The 23,759-nt window shown below is 40.8% G+C and overlaps 1 protein-coding gene across 3 annotated transcripts in view; it reads left to right on the top strand.

Annotated features, from left to right (window-relative positions):
- Positions 1-23,759, top strand: part of LOC135497004 (zinc finger protein 385B-like) — a 112,454-nt gene that overhangs the window by 18,887 nt on the left and 69,808 nt on the right. Inside the window, exon 1 of one of the 3 annotated variants that reach the window (XM_064786629.1) lies at positions 528-633. The exons of the other annotated variants lie outside the window; for them this stretch is intronic. The gene's annotated coding sequence lies outside the window, so the exon portion shown is untranslated. Of the gene's footprint in view, positions 1-527; positions 634-23,759 lie in introns of those variants that run through there. 3 annotated transcript variants of the gene reach the window in all.

Here is a 23,759-nt window from a genome sequence, read left to right as displayed (position 1 = left end):
TCTGGTGGAGAGTTTGTGAGAGCCTGGTTAATGAGCAGTGGAACCTTAAGGGCACTTCAACAACACTTGTAGCAGCTGGAAAGGACGCAAAACACTTTTTACTGCTGTGTTTTGAACGTCGCGTTTAGAATGAATTTGCTTGCCCGATGATGTGGGCTTAACGCTTGTGACCGGATTGTGGTACTCAACACGCACAGGAATGCCCTCTCCATGCTACTTGATGGACATGTGAAATGTTATCCCTATAATTGCTGGCCATCCGATCTTTTTGTATGTGCTTACCATAGCTGGACTGAGTAGATCTCCCGTCAAGACGACTAGGCCTTGCATGAAATTGATAAATATATGGCCTGATGTTGCCAACATGCCAAACGCCTATATTGTAACAGGGACTTTCTATTCAACGGACGGCACTAACCTGTAACTACTCTCCTGCAACATTCGTGCAGTACCACCACGCCGTTTATTAACGACTATAGAACTAAATTATCGAGCCAGATCCTGGCAGTCGACACATGGCATGAGAGTTCACTCTGGACTACGTTGTAGAGAGGATATTACAATCGATATAACTCGGATATCTTAGTGAAATATCAAGTGAATTCGCTTGGATCTAAATCTGATAAAATAAAGGTATGTAATGCAGGTTAGCAGTTCGTGTCTGTTTTAGATGTTAGTCTGTTTTTCATTCAAGGCGAATATAAAGGTACATTTCTACTTGATAGACCATTAATTTTGGTATTGGCGATAGATAAATGCTTATGCCCTCCTTGGCATGCCTTTGTAGTGTGTTACATAAGGGGCTGTTAGTATGTCGCGCGTCAGTATGTATTATGTCATGTTATATCATATGTGTGTTATGTCTGATTTTCAAATAGGGAACATTATTTCAGATACTTTCAGTTCAGGCATTTGTCGAAACCTGAATAAGAAGTTTTACGTTACTCCTGTCATGGTTGTCTAACTACCTTGATGTAGGGTAGAGAGGGGGGGGGGGGCACTTAATCGTCATGTTTGATAATGAAAGGGATACTGCTAACAGGCCTATGCCGTCTGTGGATAGCCTTAACGACGTTAGTAGAAATCGGCCTGGTCCTACCTCAAGTATGAGCGTACCATGAACCTTCTTTTGACAGTTTTCATAAGAGTGATTCATCCGCGGTTTCAGGACAGCCTGTGAAAAATCGCTGATTGTCATACCACATCAAATGACACCGATATTAACAATATATTGTTCAGCAGATTAAAAGCAATTTGCTGTAATTTCCTGATCGATAATGCTACTTAGTGGGTCAGCGGCCTACAAATAGACTCTGTTTGTTGATAAATAATGAGATTGCTGAACTAACATGCATTGCAGTCGCTATGAAACTGTAGACTATAAAACTTTCATGATGGGCCTCAGTGTCTATATTATCATTCGTGATTTTTATCGTCACTGCAGGGTACGTACATCGTTTGTATCTGTGATGTTTAATGTGCTTCCGCTGCTCGATTAAGAAGCAAAATGCATGAAGTTCTCCCAAACCTCTCTCGCATGAGATAACGCCCATCCCAGATAGAAAAGTCCGATACGAATCTCAGTTTAAGTCAATAAATGTATCTTTAATCAGTTTTGTATACGGTACACATGAAATCTTAAGAATATTCTTTAATTCATATTTGAGATCAAGTGAGAATCTTCCAAGAATCTTCTTATGATTGAATAATGTACTTGTTCACATGTTCATACAAAACAGAAAAGCTTTTTACTGTTCTTAGAAGAGAATCTCCAAAATAATGTACAAAATATAAGGAATAAGATTTTGACTAGACTCTTATTGGGATTCTTTACCCAGCTCCACCTCCATCAGCCGGGCTTATATACAATAAAATGTAGTCTTTTAGATAAATCAAATATTCCTTCAAACAAAAAACAATCCGCAAACGACAAAACCTTCCTGCCCTTTCCTCCATTATTAAAATCCGCCTCGGGCAATAAGAACTCTTCGCTTTCACTATTGTCGTGTCACATTGATTCCGATAATTATTAATTTTGCCTGAGGGATAGATTTCTTCTATTTGCGATGTTCTATTATGCAGAATCTCTCGATAGGTTTCGTTCTTTTTCAATGTCAGACAAATGTGTCGCATGGCATTTTTTTGCAATTTTCATAATAAGGAATTATTTTCATTTTTAAAATCACTTTGAATTGATGAGAATGTCAATTTTCTGCGGTGGATTACATGAGAGAATGGAATCGATTTATTTGTTTAAGCGAGGTTCGAGCTAAGAAAAGAACGTGTCAAATGGAAATTTTTAATTTTTAATTTTGCTGAATTTTAATTTTGGATTTTGAATTTTTAAGTGGTCTATTTTTTTTAGTTTAAAGCATAAGTATTATTTCTGATTTATGTAGAATCTTTTTATATCACTTTGCAACTCTTGTTTGTGAACACGTTGAAGCCCAAATGCTGGCCTTGCCTTCAGTCTCAGAAGCAGTCAATGATTATACCGGCACCATGTTTCCCTTCCTCAACAACTTAAACCGCTTGGTAGATGCACGAAACAACTATTTTGAAAACATCGCGTCATCTTCACAGTTTTGCCGACAGCATTTTGTGGACGCACACAACTGCGCTCCGCTGTGCCATAGGTTGTCCAATGGGGCCAAAAAAGACAAGATACCCCGTAACAGGACGTATGTTGCTGTTGAATTGCTGTAACGCAAGTCCTTCTAGTGCTAAACAATACCATGTCGAGTTCTTCTAATCCATCGCATCCTCTTCCACCGTCTCCCGTCAACAGATCAGGTGTCCAAAAATGGCGTCTACATAATTGGTTTAGCAAATAGGGAGCTATAGTATTTCTCCGCGATATTGATGGGCCATCAGATATTATATTTGCTCGTTCGATCGGTTTTTGATCAGATTTCGTGATGTGGGGAAGAAGTAGAAGAAGTAAGAACAAAACATGGTCGTGACTAGTTTTTAGGGGAGTTATTGAATTACCAGCTGAGGTTACGGCTGCTTCCTTCTTATCAGGGTGACTCGTTTCCGGACAGGGCTTTTGTATGAGGGAACTCCGACTTAAGAATGGTCATGATTATGGATTTCACTGGGTGTCTAGACGTTTATCATACATACCTTTGATGGAATCTTACATCTTTGGTTGACTATCGTGACAAACGGGTGTAAATTCCTATGTGAAATACCAAAAAATCTTTGTAATAGGTTTTTGGAAGTTGACTACAACAAAAATAATATTATGATAAACTTTGGCACAAATGATTGACGGAACAAGATTGAAGAAAGTTTCATCAGATTTGTTCCAGCCCACTCGTTCCTTTCAGAGACACTCAGAATAATATCTAATCAATAATCTCTAGAATGGCAATCCATTAGATGATGAATAAAACACAGAACAAATCCACAAATCGATAACGCTTTGAGCAAGTTCGATAATCTTCCCTCAGTCCTTTCGTGACTCAGTTTTACATATTGGAATTTGATTGTTGGGTTGTGCCAGGGGCGGTTATCGAACGTCAGAGCGATGCTGGTCGATTGTTCTTATTTCTATAGACAGCATTGCTTTTTTACACCTTTTGGCACTTTCATGTTCTCGCTATCAAAGCTGAGAGCGAAAAGGTGTATTGTGATTGGCAGTGTTGCTTATTATTTTGTTGCTCTGACATGTTGTATTCGTGTTAATGTCAAACATAGTTACTAGTGCTTGCTCTGTCTGCGATGTCTTCATCATGAAACATTTGAAACATTGTCAAGAAATCTTTGTGTGTGCTTTATTTTGATGTCAAAATAGTCACTGTGTCTTTGGAAGATTTCCTTGAAAACTCACCGCATCAAAATCTGACTCGTGTCTCACTTTTAAAAAACTGTACTCACATTCACTCACAGTCATCGAAAGAGAATGTAAAAGCAAAGATAAAGTCATCCTAGGATAGCAGAGCGAACAAAACCAAAGCTATGAGAACCCAAGATAACTCTAAAACCTCTGGAGTAATCTTTGAGATTCCAATAGCTCAGACGTCGCGACAAAACATGTAAAAAGTGGTTTTAAAAACAAACTTTTCGACTGAAATCGGATGATCTTGTAGATACGAGTTTACGCTTCATACCAGGCTATAATCGTTTTGTGAAACCAACACCCGCTCTATACCTGAACACGAGAATTCGTTTGAAATCCCAGTTTGAAAAAAAATCTTTGAAATTCTTCTTTTGCCAAATTGTTAATATTTGTACGGCGGTTTCAAATGCTCTTGATCATGATGTGCACTATTCGAAATCACAGAATATCATTGGATCAAAATCAAGGAATAATCATCCTGGCCTCTATTATCATATGAGCCTACAAGAAGACAATACTTGAAATCCAAGTTTAAATTTTGAATTTATGCTGACTCTGAGGTGGAAGACGTCAGGTTATTTGAAAATTCTTGAGTTGATTTTATTTGAAATCGATCCAAATCAGGTTAGACCCAGTGAACTCGCTAAAAACACTTCACAGGTAAAGCCGTTGAAAATAACCTCATCTTATTGAACATGTTTTAAGACCGCTGCGCTCGCTGGAAAAGAAAACGTTTGAAAACTGTTCATATCTTTAAGTTAGCACTTGAGTAATCTGGAAAATAACACTGGCTAAAAAAACAGGTTTTAAATATCTTTATACCAGGGTTTCATGTACTATTTTTTCTGATCCACTTCTGCTTAAACAATATGGGTTAAACCTGTCAGATCAAATGCATCACCCATCCTTTGCTGAGCACTCATCGTATCGACAGGTTCTATCTGCGCCCGGAAGCTCATCACAAGCGTATTGATATCATAACAAAAACACGCAAATACCGATCAGAGGTATTCACAACAAATTCAATCTCTCCTTCCAACCACGAAGAGAGTTTGTTATCAGTGATCGTGCTCCTTGGGTTCTGGGTCTGTTTCTCTGGCGCTGTGCCTCCGCGTAATCCGCAGTGCATTGCAGTGCGGCCGCCATCATGCCGTGACGTGGCTCCTTGGCTCCTGGGTCTGTTGCCTCTGACGCTGTGCCTCCGCGTGATCCGCAGTGCATTGCAGTGCGGCCGCCATCATGCTGTGTCGTGGCTTCTTGGCCTCTGATTGCAGTGCGGCCGCCATCATGCCGTGTCGTGGCTTCTTGACCTCTGGGTCTGTTTCCTCTGGCGCTTTGCCTCCGCGTGATCCGCAGTGCATTGCAGTGCGGCCGCCATCATGCCGTGACGTGGCTTCTTGGCCTCTGGTCCTGTTACCTCTGCGCTGCCACTGCTGCCCTCATCATGCCGTGATTGCAACCCCTCTGCGCTGCAGTCACGCTATATGTGTACATCTTGGCTCGTACATGTGCCACTACGGTGCAGAGGTTATAACCATCATGCCATGACATGAATGCAATCCCCCTGTTTACCATTTCTGGCTGCCTAAGTGATTCAAAATGTATTTCGGTTGATAATATCAAAACTGGAAGTTTTGATGAAGTTAAACAAAGTTCAACAAATATTCAAATATTTAAAAAACAAATCTTTGTGCTTGTTCAATATTCTATATGTCTGTTTTCCATCGATCTCAGTTGCCTCGATCTGTGTCTCCATCGATTTTGCCTTTGGCTAAATTCCTCATGGCATTCTGGCATATTATGATGAAATCTCTATTCTCTTGTATCTTTTAGGTAACTATTGTTGCTGCAAAGTTTATTGTATAAGCTTATCTAAATGCGTTTCATCGCCTCATCATGGCCGCCTGATGTTCAACCTTACTGTGGATGCAAAACAGGCTCGTGTTGGTGAAAGGCTCAATGTTGTCGAAACATTCGCTGCCTTGTGAACCAATTCTCTTCAACTCGTAGTACAGTGCCGAAGTACTATATAATTGCTATTGGATGAGATTTCCGGGTGATAACCAGAAGTGGTTGCCACTATTCATGAGAGCCTCGAAGTGCTCACTACATTTTTAAACGAGTTCGTTTTGGAGCTGGCGGCGTTAATAAGGTCCCTACATATACGTATTCTGTAATTTCATTTTTCACTCCGACCTCTTTGCCGAACTGGGGAGCCTGGAAAAATGAGGAGGCAGGAAGACCGTCGGTCTATTTCCAATAGCCTGTTCCCAGTAAGTGTGTAGTGATGATTAGGCTGGTTGCCATCCCGGACCCATTTGAACCAGAGTGGTATAGGATGCGGCTGTATGCTACCATGCCTCATCAGAATACATACCTGACAAAACACAACAATACCGCTTTAACCGTCCCTCAGTCATATTTTCTGTCTCTACAAAAAAACAGAATCTTCTGTTTACTGCAGAGGCAGTAGATGTACCTGTCCGTTTCCTGCACAAGTGTCACGCCGACAGACCACATCCTTTTTCTCGCGCCCAATTTCAATATTCCAGCAGTGATTAGTGTCCACCATTACCAACTACATCAGTTTTTGCCCAGCTACTTTTTTTGCAGTGATACGATTAACTCACCGGCTAGCTAGCAATGCAGCACATACACGGACAATGCTACATGTAGCTGTGCTATGGTGATGATGAACTGCTTTGCATTGGTCGGATTGGACATCTAAGCAGCAGCATGCAAATGTCACGGTCATTGGTGATTTGCAAAACTCGTTGCACTTAATGTCGGTATTTGTCTTCTTTTGCCAGTATCATTACCTTAGTGAATGGCCAGCATTGCTGCTCACGTCTGAGTTTAATGCTTACTGTGGTGAGCGTAAAGGTAGTCCTGTTGGCTCTTGTCGGGTCAGGAATGTTAGCGCTAGCGTTAGTATGCTGATGTCATTTTCATAGGCGATTGGAACATTTGTCCAATTTAGTCGCCAGATTAGTTTTTGCCAGTGCATATCAGCTTTTTGCAGTGATTGATTACCTCACTGGTCAGCACACTGCAGAATGAGGCTAATGCCATCGATGTAAATAATGACGTCTATTTGCATCCTGTAGGTCAAGCAGTATTAGCCTAACCGTGAGATGGTTGACAAAGCAGAAAAGGTTTTATGATTGAGGAGTCGGATCACATTTCGTCGGCATCTTTTTTGCCTTCATGTGATCACACAGCTCCATGGAAAGATTTGTTGTTGCTCAGGATATCAAGGCTAATTGTAAATGTATCATGGCGACATCATTTGCATCGGTCAAAAAGAGAGAAATTGTCAACGACTTTTTTGCGGTGACACGATTATTTCACCAGTTAGCATTGCAGCTGAGACTAATGATCGTTGTGTAATGGTCAACAGCACTTGCATCAGTTGACAAGGCAAATCAGCTGGCTATTTGGAGAGACAGATTAGCAGTGGCTATTGCTTTTTTTGATAGATGCTGTTGCTATGCTGGCGAACATGGCGGGACTAATGCTGTAATGACGTAAGCGGCCATTTGTACATCGTTACAGCGACAGAAAAAACACACACCAAAACAGGCGAATCTTCAGTCATTGTAGATCCAAAGTATATCCAATCTACATCCATTTTTTACGACATCTCCCTTAGTTCTCTATAGGATATAAAGAAGATTTGCTGTGAACGTGCCGTTGTTTATTTATTCTATCACTATAATGAGATGCAGACCCATAATATCTGGCCTGCCAATAAGGTTCCGTTGGTGAATTTGTTCAGCGCTTGACTCATTCTACCACGTGTAATTGACTCTTATCAAATACTTTTATTGGTTTCTCCCATCACGGTTCTCACATCAGTCATCATTGTATCAATGTGCATCAAGTGACTCATTCATTGTAAATTGCTTGATATTTACATGCCCTGGCTTTTAGATAGGGGAAATATATTCCAATAGAGGATAGCTTCATATGGCGAATATTCCCAATGGAAAGATAAAACCTTTACAAAATGGAAAATTCTCCCATTTGAATGAAGAGAAACCTTACACACGTTATTCTGCAACTGACTCCAAGTAGTTCACATGTTATGCTGGCTGGCGTCCTTGTCGAGCCAACTATGTGGTACAAATATTGCTCAACTCTCTCTGATGGTACCAATTGTAATCATATTAACATGACCATTCTATGGAAAGCTCTTGATTCGATGCATCTTTCTGTCTTGTAGGCCAGATCATAGGGTCCCGATTATTTTCCCATTCTTACAAGTGGGAAGTTGTTCTCTTGTTAAGTACAATGCAACGGAACTCTCCATCTACTAATAGTGAAAGTATACCAGTCGATATCCACTGGATAGAAGTATCAAGTGATCGTGTGGCGACTTAAATGAAATCAATTAACTACTGGATGCCCTGCATGCGGGTTCCAATCAAGGGTGTAATTAGCCATTGATTGGTTAATTAAGGTCTGATTGATTGATTGGGCGCGTGGTGGAAGCTGGCTCGTATCACAATCTGCTGAGTCTTAATCCTTCATTTTGTCTTTCATGAATTATTAGTTATTGCTGCTACATGTTGCGTTATGGTGACAGTCGGTGTTTTATTTGGCCGGGAGACTAAGGTTGAATTGGAAAGTTGGATGATTCAAGGGACATCTTTCTTGTTAAAGGGTAGGAAGCAAGTAGATCCAGGGGGTGGATTGGTTGATGAAATGTCGTATAAAGTCCCTAGTTCTTGATAGCACTATGATATAGACTGTACTAGAATGTCGGTGGTATAACATAAAGATAGATACTACCTTATTTTAGAAGGAAAGACATAGTAATTTTGTACACAATAGAGTATAAACGTGCACACTATTACATTTCTTCGGTGGGGCTTTCAAGAGTTCCCTTGATATACAAACACTTGGCAGAATTTGACTCGACACTGACTACTACAAGCATGTTGTCACTTAACATTAATATCTGTTTGTAATTGGGACTTGAACTATTTCAATGGACACAATAGCAAATAAATATTAAGAAAAAAATCCTCTCAATAATTTCACATTATCGCCGCAAGATGATGTTTTTCATAGAAATATATGAGTGGCACGATTCGTATTTGCTATGAAGTGTGCAGTATACTTATTTGCAGATCACCAACAGAGATATTTACCAATATCATTTCGGTGATGAATCGCTAGGAATAACTATGTAATAGTTCAATTATGTCCAGTTTGGAATTGCTCAATTTACAGGCCGGATCTAGATGTATTTTATCTAAATAATTCAATTTCAGAAATGAATCAGAAAAAGATGCTTGATCGTAGTTTATTACTTGCAAATAATGGAACACGCATTTATCTCTGAAACTGTTAAAAATTAAATCCCGTATGCATTACCTCTCCCTAGGGTAAGCCAAACCATAACATGCCAGTCTATCAATCAATTATTCGGTTGCATCCAGAATAATATTACAATGATTCCAATTTATAGTCAGTTGCACATCAGGTGAGTTGACCCATGTGCATTTACGTGTGAATGCACAATAAATACTGCAACATGGAAAATTTAGAGTCAAAATTTAAAAAAAATCGTTAGTGAAGTTGTTTCGCATTACTTTGAGCTGTAGGCATCCCTGTTAAGCCATGTAATCGTATGAGTACGTTATATAGGAATTTTCAGGCCAGCTTCGAGCAAAATTAACGTGGACAACAACATATTTAGTTGCATCAGGATGACACGGCCATCTGTACACTAATATATGAAATAAGCAATGCACCTGTTTGATATGGAAATGAAATGAAATCTAACCGAAATTTGTAAGAACTGATCAGACATGCGCATGATGTAAATTGGTATGAAATTATAAATTTGTGTTAAAAATGACTTTGACATCTGCTGCTCAGTTAATTAGAGTATACGCAGTGTAATTAAACATTTGATATCATGATATGCGAATGGGAACGTTACCTGTGAATCTCTATGAAATGATAAAATCTTTGATGTAAAATGATATATCTATTGCAGAATTCTTCCATGTATGTAGTCAGGTGATAGACCTCTCTAGTTCAGTTCTATGCATTATCTTTAAGGTATAGTGCAGTATGCAAACAGTCATGTAGTCTCCCTTAAATATTCAGAAACTGTAGGATATTGATTAACTATAAGAGCAACCTGTTTTTATCCAAACCTAAGTCCAAACACATCATTTATTGCCGATTCGTCTTATCCCAATAGTCTCCAGGTGCAGAAACGGCATTTCATACTAAAGTAGCCTAACCATGCTATTTCAACATTTCATTGATTTTCCCGTCTGACTTCAAAATTGATTGATGAAGTTGCCAGTCCTATGCTAGTATACTATACAGCTGTGTACTGCGTAACCGGCGTCTGCGGTTCTCTCTGCATGGCTATAAGAAAGAGACAGTGTCAGTAATGTCACTATTTTATCCTGAGGCAGAGGGAAAGTGAAAATCCGTGTAAACAACAAGAAGTGGTGGAGTATATCAAAAGGCGTAGTAGGGAGACAATAATTGCAGCTGTCTAAGATAAAATGGTAACGACATCCCTGGATATGGCAAAATATGTTTGCCATGTCATCCAATAAAGCACTATATTCCAGTATACGTTCCTGCCAAAACATATTACTTTGAAGTGTGAGGTTCTAGGTCGTAGCCTATTCTATTCTATGGCTTCACAAACATGCAAGTCCTCAAGATGAAAAACGCAGCTAATTCTTTTCGCCCAACAGGCTTTATTTGTACTGAATGCACAACGAATCGCCCATCTGTCGCTTTTGTAAGCACTCCCAATATGCCCAGTCCGAAAATAAACAATCGTTTTCACTCAAGGTTTAAAAAAAAATCAATTTTCGGGATTACTTTCGAAGAGTGATGGATTTTTTACCAGGCCATGTTGTCATAAGTCATGAGTGGATTATTGATTAGATGTTCTTGTCGGGTCTGCCATGTCTTCCGTCAGGATAGGATGTCGTGAAGTGTGGCGATGTTTTCCAGTTTGGTTGTGGTGCAGTGGAAAGTGGTATCCTCCGTGGTCCTCCGTACTGGCAGGCAGATTATGCTGTTATATTATGTCTGCTTCGGAGAATGGGAAAGAGGATGTCACTGGGTCTACGCCGAAAAGAAACAGTGAGTTGTGAGGAAGTTTCTCAAGATGCCAATATCAAGCAATGGCTCTTACTCACTTGCTTGGGCAGAAACTACGGATTGTCCACCATAACTTGCCAATAAAACTCATGTACATGTCAAGTCAATACATGTAGAAACCCACACATTGGACGCCATTCTACAAACTGGAGCAAATGTTTCCTCAACATGATTGCAATGAAACTTGGTAATGTTTCATTTGCTGCCAGACACTATTTGCACAGATCCATATTCTTGTAATAAAGCAGCCAATATACCACGTATCCTCTGCCATCGGTGGTAGGCAATAATGTATCACTTTTAATGACAGGCGTTCTGATCACTATTAACTGGAGAATCTTGGGTAATTGTGATTTGTTAACAGCGTTTGTTAGTTCAGGAGCATAATAATTCTGGGGTCGATCTAAGGCATACTCTGTTGAGAATGTGAGATGTATACATAAAGCTTACAATTTCTGAGATCTGGGAAATGGGGTAGCTTCCTTAACCAACCTATGTATGCATGCCTTTAAGTGGAACTTGACCAACAAACTTCACCTTTGCCTAAACTTGTTTTCTGTGACCGTGTACCTCTAAATCATTAACCGCTGGTAGAAAATCGTTTTGTATTGTTGGGTACTCCATGGAGGTATTACCTCCATGGGTACTCTAACGATATTGTGTGCTGAATAACATTCATAAAAAAACTAATACCATGCATTTTGCCAACTATTTAAATTGGGCAACTAAGGCTTTTTGACTGATCTAGATTTAGCCTCTCCGTGTCAAGTCATGAGCTTGTTTTTCACTTCAAGTAATTTTCAATTACATCAACAGCTAGGCAGGTGGATACTCTGGCTGCCGAGCCCTTCGCGGGACAATGCGTGATTTTGGCTTGCAAGTTTATACATAACTGTTTGAGTAAGGAATGATCCAAACACATTTTCTGTTTCTTGAGTATATTATGTTCCTAGACCACTCACAGAAAATGTTATTAGGCCGGTGTAACATCTGTGGTTGTTTCCCATGTGTCAGTGTTTCCAGACAATAGGCAGCTAGAGAGACCACGACTTTTCAATAGGGGGAAACACAGAAAAACTTGTCAATCTATCTTTTAGCGTTCCCAAACAATGAGGGGAAACACTCAAAAATAGAAACACTCAAAAACATTACACCTGGCTACAACTCGCGTTGGCATATATCCTCTCAGTCCATCGTAATCATTAATATCACCCAATAGACCTAAACAATAACACGAAAAGAACGACAACGGCTCGTGTCTGGCTGTACAAAGGCCTAGGCTATAAACAGACATGTATGCATAAAATCAAACATGGTCAATTACTCGACACGAATCTCTAGTCAAATTGAGTGAGACAAAAAAAAACGTCTTAAAATTTGAACGAGGTATGGTCTACATGTACTTTGTCCACATATTTGAGGTTAACCGAATAAAAAAAAAGTTCACCCAACTGATTTTAATAGAATGTCTGCAAGCAAAAAACTAAAACTGAAAACATATTGACATGGCTTTTAAAGGATAAGAGGTGATTATCGAATGTTTATTACTTGGTGTTGTGCATGGGATCAAACTAGATTAAGGGAGCTTTAGAACACCACTGACATTTCTTAATTAAATTTCTGCAGAATTAGTGTAAACAGGAACTCATGTTGACCCTATTTTTCATATAGAATCAGACTAAGCTTGTAGCTACGTAACCCATCAAGTTTCCCTCGAGTCTGAATGAGTAATCGCAGTAAAAATATCTTGGCGAAAATAATTTTGTAAAGTTTAACAACAAGTTTATATTTTCTTTTTCTTTCTCGTTACAGGTAAGCAACTGCTGAAGAGTGGTTAGTATCAGCTTGGTCAAGTAAGAAAGCAAAATACTCTTGACCCTTTTTCTGTACTAATACCGGTACTTGCAGCCAGTTATTAGACTTTTGCTGGAAGATATAATAGACCAAGGCCATCAAATCATGCAGGGGTTCAGAGGGTATCAAAATAATAAGCTACACTGAGGTAGTCTCATCATGTAGCTTGTTCCAACCCGGTTTCCCTGAAACCTCTCTGCTAGTTACATTAGCTCTCTACTTGAATCAACATTGTTTTCCTGAGTGTTTCATCAGTACGTCCCTTGACTATAGACGATTGGTGTTGTTAATGGTAAATTCAATTAGTCTAGCCTACATGTAGGTGCTATTTACCACGTCTTTTCCCCTGCTTCCCCTCACCCTCAACAAATAGAAGCTTCGGTAGCTTGAAATTGTTTGCTGGGTACAAACAAGACATCAAGTCAGTCAACATCGATAATCTATATTGCATGTTCTCCGTGGATTATGTTGCCAACTATCTGAAAGCCACGGTTCTGATTATATTCATTGGGGAAGGTTGACAGAACATTTTGTCAATATGTTATGACTGTTTTTGAGTGATATGCCAGGTCCGTAGCTAGGTTTATTGTCAAGGGGTCCTCATCGAATGGTGCTTTTTCTATCGGTCTCCAAGACGGCAGCAATACAACACAAAAACCAACGTCATTGGCACCCACTTGTCCACGTATCAAGGGTGGCAATAAAAGGACTGCAACAGCCTTGCAGATTCTGTCTGAAGGGCACGCCTACATCTTCGCCGGCGATGACTCTCCCATACAATACGTTCTTAAGCTTTTCACTCCACTAAGAGCATCTGCCTCCAACATATTTCCTCCAGCGTCTTCTGTACTGGCTGATCAACAATTAACCGTAGAAGAAACGTGAGTGCCCTATAGAAAAATATCAACTGTATTCTAAAGAGTAACCTTATCTAGCTAATGTCAACGGCAACCCTCCTCAATTCATATCTGATGAAGCTAATAACATCAAGTTAACCAACTGAATTGTAAAATTGACGTTAATGATGTAACATTGAAATTAAAGGAGCTTCGTAAATCGTTCTGACATTTCCTGATTTGGACAATCAGCGGTTGATACTTGAGTATTTGTAATTGGATAAAGTGCATTGCTTGTGTTGGTTGAGGTAGGTCTCTTAGGGTGGTTCAGTCTTATTGTCGTGGTGTTGGATGATGGGAGTTTCATATTTCTAGTGCATGACATTTCCTAATTGGTCATATCACATGTTAGTTCGTTCTGCTCTGTATTCGTGATGGGACATTTTCGTTTTGCTCAACATTTTATGATTTGACAATTTCGTTAGCTTTGCATTCGTGATTAGGAAACCATTATTGAAAATCTTTGTAGAGTAAATGGTTTCATTGAAAGGAATAACGCGGAGAAAGTGGATAGCTTGCTGTGTAACCAAAGTATGCTATTGATTGTCAGATGCAGATAATTGGATGAGCCGGTCTTGTATCTTTCTATTCACTGAGTAACACCCGATTCCATGTAGTGGTAAAGGCTCGACCCCCGCTGGTTGCTCTTTCTGTTGCGACTGGTTGATCCGCCGCCAGCCTGTTGAATAAGTAAGCAAATTAAGTAAGTAAGTAAGTAAATAAGAACCTTTTATTGATCGATCTCACATCAAATGACAATACAATATCGAATATACATATAAATACACGCATACAGCACATGACAACACACACTGGTGAAAGGGCAAAACCAGCCGATCAAGCCATAAAAGTAGTAAGAAATAACCATCAAGATGATTAAAAATTACCACTCCGATAGCCAAACCAACCAGCCACTGCCTTCTTGCCTGGCGTAAAGCATACGAGCAAGTGAAGAGTGCCCCATACACCAAGTCTGACTTCTCTCTTTCACAAAGGGTAACAAGAGTAAGCTCTTCCCAATTACCCAGGGTATTTAACCAACGCCATACAATGAGTACTGTATTGTGTGGTCAATGTCTCCATTGTTAACATGTCACTATTGTATTAATCAGTAGTTCTCATTAATTGCGCTGGCGCATTCACCCAACTGAAGAACAACCGTGACGGCTAATCCCGTTCTGGCTGGGAGCTTTATTCGTAAACAGTCCTGTCTTATGTAAAAATTTGATTTAGTTCAGTTGTACGTATTGTGTTCGCTCCAAGAATGTGTGTTCTCTGAATATTGGCACAAGGCGTCATCAGCTGTCCCATGTACATTGCTTTCCCCAGAAACCCTTCAATCGTCCTTCTCAACAACCTTAAAGAGACCAATTGCACCCTGCATCATTTCCTTGTGTGGACACCCACTCCTCTTGAACCGATCCAAGACAAGATTACGCCCGTGCCTCCCAATCGATACACTACATCTCAACATGTTAGATAATGCTTCTACATGCTGTCCCTGGATAGTGCACCATCGATCTTGTACCATTTACCCAGCAGTGATTGTATTAAAGATGTTTGGGAGCCGAGAATGCAATCACGGTCTGCAGCTGGAATACAAAAGATGGAGGCGATGAATATCGGTTAGAGGCAGGTGGGGCAGACTAAAGATGGAGGCGATGAATATCGGTAAGAGGCAGGTGGGGCAGACTAAAGATGGAGGCGATGAATATCGGCTAGAGGCAGGTGGGGCAGACTAAAGATGGAGGCGATGAATATCGGCTAGAGGCAGGTGGGGCAGACTAAAGTACACGTAGTCGCCGATAAGTCTCTTTGCTATCTCACAGAACATTGACTCTGAGCACGTAAGAGGAACATTTTATCACGAATGCAAACTAGACAGAAATTCCTATTCAATTGTGCAAAACAGTCAAACAGGAGAAGGTCACCAACAAACTGAACCCCCTCTGTTCTGCCTTTAAAAATCTACATCATTGCCTTTCCCTGTGGTTCTTCCTGAAGGGAAAAAAGTTTCTTCCTTTATATATTGGCACGACGGATATTGAACATCTTTGCTATTCAAAAGTTTGTCTTAATGCCTTATTTTGGATGTTCTGTATAAGAAAACTATCTGCACAGGAATGAGACAATGCCTTTCAATTCAATACAGACATTCATTACAAACATTTGCTCGAAGCGAACATGAGAGTATTGCAAACAATCAGTTGCTGCATATTAACACAAAGTCAACTTACTAGCCTCCTGGTATCTTGTGTGGTGTGGCGTAGACGTCGGTTGTGTTGCTTTGGATGCTAGAAAAGCAGTCATTAGAATCACTGGGCGGAAATTCGGTCACCAAGTTAGATACAAGCGCTGCATCTGGATAGTCACAGCGTTAATATAAAGCAACAAAAATGCGATCCAATTCTCTTGTCTTCAAAGTGGCGTGCTCTTAATAAATGTACCAGCAGATGAGAGAAACTTGGTTCTCTAGATATATGCTAAATAGGTCAGTTTGTGGAACATTCTGGTAGATTTTTCGGCAAATGCATCATAGCTGACTACACCAGGCACTGAGAAATGGTACCTAGGCAGATGACTCATTTTAGAACGACAAATTTCTTGTCAATTGTTTTTGTATGGTTTGAATTGAGATGGTCATTACGACAGCCATCCTGTTGCAACTATTCCTGGTAGGCATGCACATTCCCTAATATAAGTTAACTGCTGTTGATAGCTATATGACGATATGCTGGCTTTCGTGTTACCTTAGAGTAACAAGCCTAAGATGTTACCCATCTCTATCCAAAGGTACACGTACCAGGAATAGACCTGGAGTCACGTGGAGTGTAATTTGCACTCGATCATAGTTAATAAATTGCAAGAACATGGGGAATGTTTAACCTTAGCAAGTGTAGGGGAGAGGAATGGGACCTTACTGTTGCGAACAGGTGCAGGGCAGCGCACCGCTTAACGATATGATGCCATGCCAAGACCGATGATGGGCATGTTTAAGAAAGGCACGTCTAGGTATAAGTTAGCGTATGAGGGATCCATTGGATTTGCTGCTCGTCTGTTCTCGGCTCGTTTAATTCAGAGTCTCGGCCAGAATGACTCTTGATACACTAGGTTACATCTTGAATCCCAAGCCCACGTCTCAAAAATCGCAACTACAGTATTCATATAAAAAGTACGGGAACTGAGAGAGCATGGGTGGCCCAGCTAGTCACTCAATCGCATTGGTTGGACAGCCAAGAACTGAACGCATTTGAGTGATTCTGCGATTTGGTGGTGGGATGATCAACAAATCAACCAGATTCCTTGATGTTCTTCACGGTACCTCTCGAGAGGGAATCGTGCCAGTTTCGTGCATTGGCCTCTTCTGGTTATCTGGTTAAAGTAGCAGAGACCTGTCTGATATTCTTCATAGTCTCTGGTCATTCCCAAAGATTACTCTACATGTAGCAGCAAGGTCTCTGGTCATCTGTCATCTGTTGGATGAACCGAAAAACCTCTCAAAGTGCGTTATTTTGGGAAAAAATGTCATCCCTCTCACCTTCAACAAGAAATCTGGCGTCGAGAGCAACAACCCTATATTCATCAATGGCAATTTAACGGCAAGTTACATCATGTCTGGTAGCCTTCCTCTCTGACTCGGAAAACATCATTTGTTATTTGGAAAATCTGATAAATGCATTTTTTATGTTGTCACTTCGTACCTGTGCTATCTTTATAATTCTCTGAAAGCTAATTCCTTATGATACGTTTGACACGATCAGAATAGCAACTAATGTTTCTCTCTCTTCCTCTTTACCTAAGTTTTAATATCTAAAATTGAAATTCTAACCAATCCCGTCTAAAGATAGGATGTACTGAACTTGTGATATATGTATTAGCTTGGGAAATGAGTCATCTATGTATAACATGCCATTTCCGACTGTCATGTTATTGCACTTTATAACACGTTTTAAAGAGATTTGTCAAACATGACATTTAAATGAGGTGGTAAAACGTATTTTTATGGCTAAGATATATCCTGTGATGATGCCGATTGAAAAATGAAAATGTTGCTGATGACACGATCGGCTAACAATCATCAGGTTTCAACCAAATGGAGAACGATATTCTATTGACTTTTATATGTGTGTAGAGGATTGTTGACGGGGAAAATCATGGCATCAAATGTTTGCATCAAATCTCAGAACTACGACCTTTTAAGGATAGCCTACAATTTCCAGGGCTGTTATAGTATGTAGCCTACACATTAATGACTGCACTACAAGGATAGGTAGCAAATGACAGTCACCTAAGCTTCCGAGCACATAAATGCATATACCTCTGTTACCATTGTCTTGACCACAACCCAAGAAACAAAATCAGTTATCAAACCAGCACATGGATTTAAATTCCCAGCTGGATGATTACGAAGTCTCTACATCAAGTTGAGGCAGTGCTATTGATTATTATAAAACCTATTTACAAAATAAATTGTCCAGCGGCACCGTGATCACGAGAAGATGAATAAATGATGAGATTTTCAATAAAAATGTCCAGCTGTGTTCATACGACACGAAAAAGAGCACACGGGATGAACAGAAGGAATAGATTTTGTGATTATGATATCTCTAGCAGGCGGATTCGTAGCCCTGTCATACCCATCCTTTCCTCGGTTTTTCTCCACACCCAACCAGATTGAAATCTGGCTTGCAATATTACTAGTTGGCTGTGAGACAGATTCCGAGATACATACTGACAATTCTGTTGATTATCCCTCCAGTAAACGACTTGCATGTTTTGGTGATGATACCCTATGAACAGCTGGCGGAAGCAATCTCAGATGGGCTGAGATCCAATCATTTCACCATGTAGAAACCTACGACTCAGTTCCTGTCTGGAGCCAAATGATGATACAGAACCTGAGATGTGCAACCATCACAACTGTTGGTCATTCCTCTCGTAAACGACTTGGATGTTTCAGTGATGCTATCCTGCGAACTCGCGGAAGCAATCTCAGTTGGCCGAGGATCTAATTATCTGCACCAACTCGGTTCCTGTCAACGATACCGAATCTTAGATGTGTTACCAACTAGACTGTTGTTCAGTCCACCAGGAAATGACTTGCGTGTTTTGGTGATGACATCCTGTCATCTTACGACACCAGCTGGCGGAAGCGTTTAGGATAGCAAGATCAGGCGGACTTCCATCGTCACCAGGGGATGATGGCTACTAGTAATCTCCTGCGACATTCTAATGAAAGCGGATGTCCGCATCAGATGGGAGCCTGTGTTATACTAAGGTGTAAGCTGTTAAGGTTTCGACATCCCTAGAACATGTTGGTGTGCTAATGGCCCATGTTGCTCTCATTGTAAGGTGTAAGCTGTTAAGTTTTCGACATCCTCAGTACATCAGTAGGCTGATGGTTTGCTCCTGTTGTGGGTCTTATCCCCCCCCCCCCCCCCCACACACACACACACATGTAGCTGTGTTGATGACAGAAGGCAGGAAGGGGGATATTCTAGTAAACGTTAGACAGTCCATGATACAGCAACAACAGTTGATAGCAATGAATATGTATGTTTTAAACATCATTAAGAAGAACGACATCTTGCAGTTAATGCTTGACTCGTCCTACTTGAGCCTTTTCTAGAGCGGTTGCCGAAGTGTAAAAATTAAAGTTGGCTCAAGAGGTATTTGGTACTAGTATTTTAGATTACTCGTTGGCGCGGCATGTGGCCACTGTAATCAAGAGACGCTAACCCTCCAGCGGAAAAATGATTCAGTGGGATCCAGGCCTTAATTGTGAGAAATCGCACCTGCGATTTGTTTCATCTAAATAGCAGCTATTCAGCCGCATGTCTTGTGGCAATGACACCAGTCCTGTCAATATAAAAAATACCAATGATAGAACGCTCCTGTTTATATCTCCAGAAACCTATACCTTTTTTTACCTGAAAGCGACGATATGCTGTAAGATCACACAAGACGGCGAAATCATTTCGCTGTGGTCAGCGTGATGACAGGTATTATCTGACGGCGGGAAGGTTTTTTTCTGATGGGAAATTGGTTACCAGTATTTTGGGAGAATGTATAGGAGCGTAAACAGTTGATGTGGTATAATTGAATTCTTTCTCTGCGGGGTGTGTTATTACTGTAGAGGACGTCGATACGGGGAGCCTGAGATAGATTTTCGCCTGTAATAGGATATTGGATACTGTCTGCGACTCGTGAGTGACAGATCCAAAAATGTTGGAAAAGAGGGGCCCCGCTCAGGGTGAACTGAAGGTTCGGTCTTTAGGACGAGAGGAGTCTGGAGCGCCTCCTCAAATGAAAGAGGGGCCCCGCCCAGGGTGAACTGAAGGTTCGATCTTTAGAACGAGAGGAGTCTGGAGCCCCTCCTCAAATGAAAGAGGGGCCCCGCCCAGGGTGAACTGAAGGTTCGATCTTTAGAACGAGAGGAGTCTGGAGCCCCTCCTCAAATGAAAGAGGGGCCCCGCCCAGGGTGAACTGAAGGTTCGATCTTTAGAACGAGAGGAGTCTGGAGCCCCTCCTCAAATGAAAGAGGGCCCCGCCCAGGGTGAACTGAAGGTTCGATCTTTAGAACGAGAGGAGTCTGGAGCCCCTCCTCAAATGAAAATCATTTCATTTCAAGTTCATAGCTTAAAAAGCAGACAAATCAGCAACAATATGACGAGCAGCTTCTGGACTAAGATTGCGATCAACAATTCATGATGGTGTCGACAGCATTGAATCCCAACCAGGGAGCCTCTTCGTCGAGTATTGATCCCGTCACAACGTTGATTGTGGTGGAGCTAGCCATGAAACCTCAGCGGAAATCAAGATGGACTTCACGTCTTCTCCTGGATGCCATATGTCCGATCAGGGAGCGCGGATTGTAAGAGTGTTCGCTGTTGACTGTGGAAAGGTGACAGACATTCAGCTGGTGATTTGGCCCCGATACAATGGCAGATACTTCATGGCTCGGCTCGTTCGAGAAATAGCATGTCTGCATTCTGTCTGCTTCTTTCGGATAGTCTAGCCGTAACGCTGACCCAAACCCCTAACCTTCTCTAACTGCAAGCTAACACATTGATCTTCTATATTTACAGCCTCTTCACAAAACTGAATAATCAGTATGTCATTCAAGGTTATCAGACATCAAAATTCTTTTTTCTGTTCGACGATATGTAAGGAAATCACACATCAGAACAAAACGTATCATATTGAGAGAAGCACTAACGACAATGGCCATGGTTACATCCCCGTGAAGCCAACTATATCCATTTGGGTGTGATCTATCTTCGCTTTGGACAAAATATGTCATCCAAAAATAATGACAAATGCATCGTGGCGAAGTGTTGTTGGAGCGATGGGTGAATTGCGTGGCTCGATGTGGAGACAATTGGTGGTAATTGAAAATAAGGGGGCCGCCGAGGCTTGAATGATAAAAAGCGGGACGCTTTTTATGAAGTAAGAGAGTGATCGACGAAGTGTTCGTGGGTGAGGATAAATAGTGATAGATGTTGGTTGTTATTTTCATAGTTGTATACGAGATGTAGTATATCTGTGAGTGTTCTTTATACTGTTTCTACTGCAGTTTATCATGGTCCGGCTGTTCAAAACCTGGTTGGTTTAGCGACCGTTAAGTTTTAGTGTCCGCTATACGAAACTTCCTGATGATCCCTTGAGGTTCCGCTTTGAACAACCGGGCATATTGTTGGGTTAGTTGTCGCCTTGCACTGCCGATACAGAGGAACTGCTCTCGTGGTCTGTATGTGGCATAGACAGGGTCAACACTACATGTTTCCAACTGATGATATTACCTATAATGTGTATTCATGTAACAGCCCATAAGTGTCAAATAATTCCGAGTAGGAGGCGAAGATATTGAGGAGGGAATACAAGTGAATTCTTCCATATACATTTTGCTTTAGATGTTAAAGTAGCGAGTACAATGACCACAGAATGTTTGCTGTAGCACATGGCTAGCTATTGAAAGGCATTGGCGATACATGAACTCTATTAGTGTGGTATGGATGAAAGTACTAGTTGTGAGACTTACTGGGACAGCCAGCAGGATTTATTGCCACTAGTCCTTTTAACCACACTGAGATGAGCTGTCAAATCGAGTGCAGGTTGAAACAATCTGACGGTAATCGATCATGTGATATCCATGTGCATTGCATGTCTAACTCGAGTAACACAATTTGCTCCCATATAATTCAATCAATTCTATATTGAAGTATCAATTCTCTTGGCTAGTCTTTCAGATTCAGTTTGGGAAGCAGTTTATGATAGACCTACAGGCTAAAGTCGTCGACTTCAGTTTGTGAATATGATGTAGCTTTGGAAAACTGCAAAGACCAATTAATTCTGATCTTACGAAACCGAGGACTGTCTAGCACCCATTTGGTTGACTGAAAATGCTCAAAATGTCTGAAAGGGTTACAAGCATTTGCCTTATAGATGACAGAGCCCAAGAATTCTGCCTGTCAGTCTTCACCATGCTAAGACCGGGCTACAGTGCCAAGACGGGTGGTCAGTCCATATCACCATTATGGACGAATTGGATTTCCATAAGTATTCGGTGATTGCTGTTGAAATATCAACGTTCAACATGTTTATGAAAGACACCCTGCATTCATCCATGTAAGTGGATAAAATATCGGAGGTTTAAAACTTTCGCTTGACATTTTGACTTAATCTCCAGCACGAAATCGTCACTTTATATAAATCCCAGTTGCAGGAAATACTGATGAATGTGAAAATGCGATCAATAGGTGGGCGATCAAAAAAACTGACAACATGTCGTGAGCATATTGACATGGGAAATTGTCCAAATTGATTTTGTGATCACGGTCGTGACAAAAATCAGCGAAAAATTTATTTTGATCTTGTGCTGTTGACTGAGGCTGTTTTTGCTCGTCTAGTGCAAGTCTACAGTTCCTGGGAAATGGTTAGGATGGTATTGCAAAATTGTACGTGAAGTTTGTTTATCACAGCGTCACCAATTACGAAAATACAAACCCCTATCTTTAATGCCAGGGCCCTAGCGAGAAGGCAGTTTGTACCATATTATTTAACTGTAGCTGGCTAACATACCGGCATCCATCGGAAAGAGCTACAAAGGGGGCTCAACCTTCGACCTTTCCAAATCACTTGGCCAGCTTTCCGAATCACTTTGCCATCAAGACAAGAATAATAACTTAGGGTCGTGGTGCGGTTATGTGGGCAAAAAACATTTTGGAAAATACTATTTGTGTCGGTCGATGGGTGCTGTTTTTAAACATTGGATACATGTAGTGAACACTTATCGGATTGGTCCAATGATATGTATACATGTAGGCTGTGCGTCACATGTTGCAGCGCTTAGAGATGTAAATCAGCATCTCCCGGAGGAATTCGTTTACAAGATCTTTGAGTAACGCGAATAGAGCTGCAGCAACAAATTGAATATATTTGGTCCAAGACCAGATTGTGCATGAAGTGTCTGCAAATGTTTCATTTATATTCCCCAAACGGCAGCTCTTATCCTCCTTTAGTCCGGCCAGTGGTGACGGATTAAGATTAATCACGCTATTGGTCAACATCAAGATGCCATCGCAAAGACTTCATGCAAGTCCCCTCGTCATTATCTCATCGAGCACAATATTTTTCATATTTCCATCGGCGCGGTGAAGGAGAATCGGAAATTGAATCCATTCAATTCGCCATCATGCCAAACAACAATCTCAAAAAAACACAGGAGAACGGAAATTAGGTTCAGCTTTTACGGCCTATGCCCGTGATGATGGTGCAGGCCGGATCGTCTTTCTCTGAATGTGCCTCATATACGCTGAGCTATTTTTTACCGTCTGCTGCAAGTGTGACATTCAATAGGAAATTAGGTAATTGAAAAATCATTGCGAGATGATCAGTAAGACAAAGTGTTGCCATGGTAACTAAAAAATCTCCCTGGGATACCAATTTATTTTTTCATGTGACGGAATGGCATGGCTCGTGTCGATTCCCGCGATTCCTCGCCTATAGCATTGATG

Source organism: Lineus longissimus, chromosome 12, assembly GCF_910592395.1.
Source record: "Lineus longissimus chromosome 12, tnLinLong1.2, whole genome shotgun sequence".
Taxonomy (NCBI): Eukaryota; Metazoa; Nemertea; class Pilidiophora; order Heteronemertea; family Lineidae; genus Lineus; species Lineus longissimus.
Note: the sequence above shows the minus strand (reverse complement) of the source record. Positions and strands in the feature narration are given on the sequence as shown.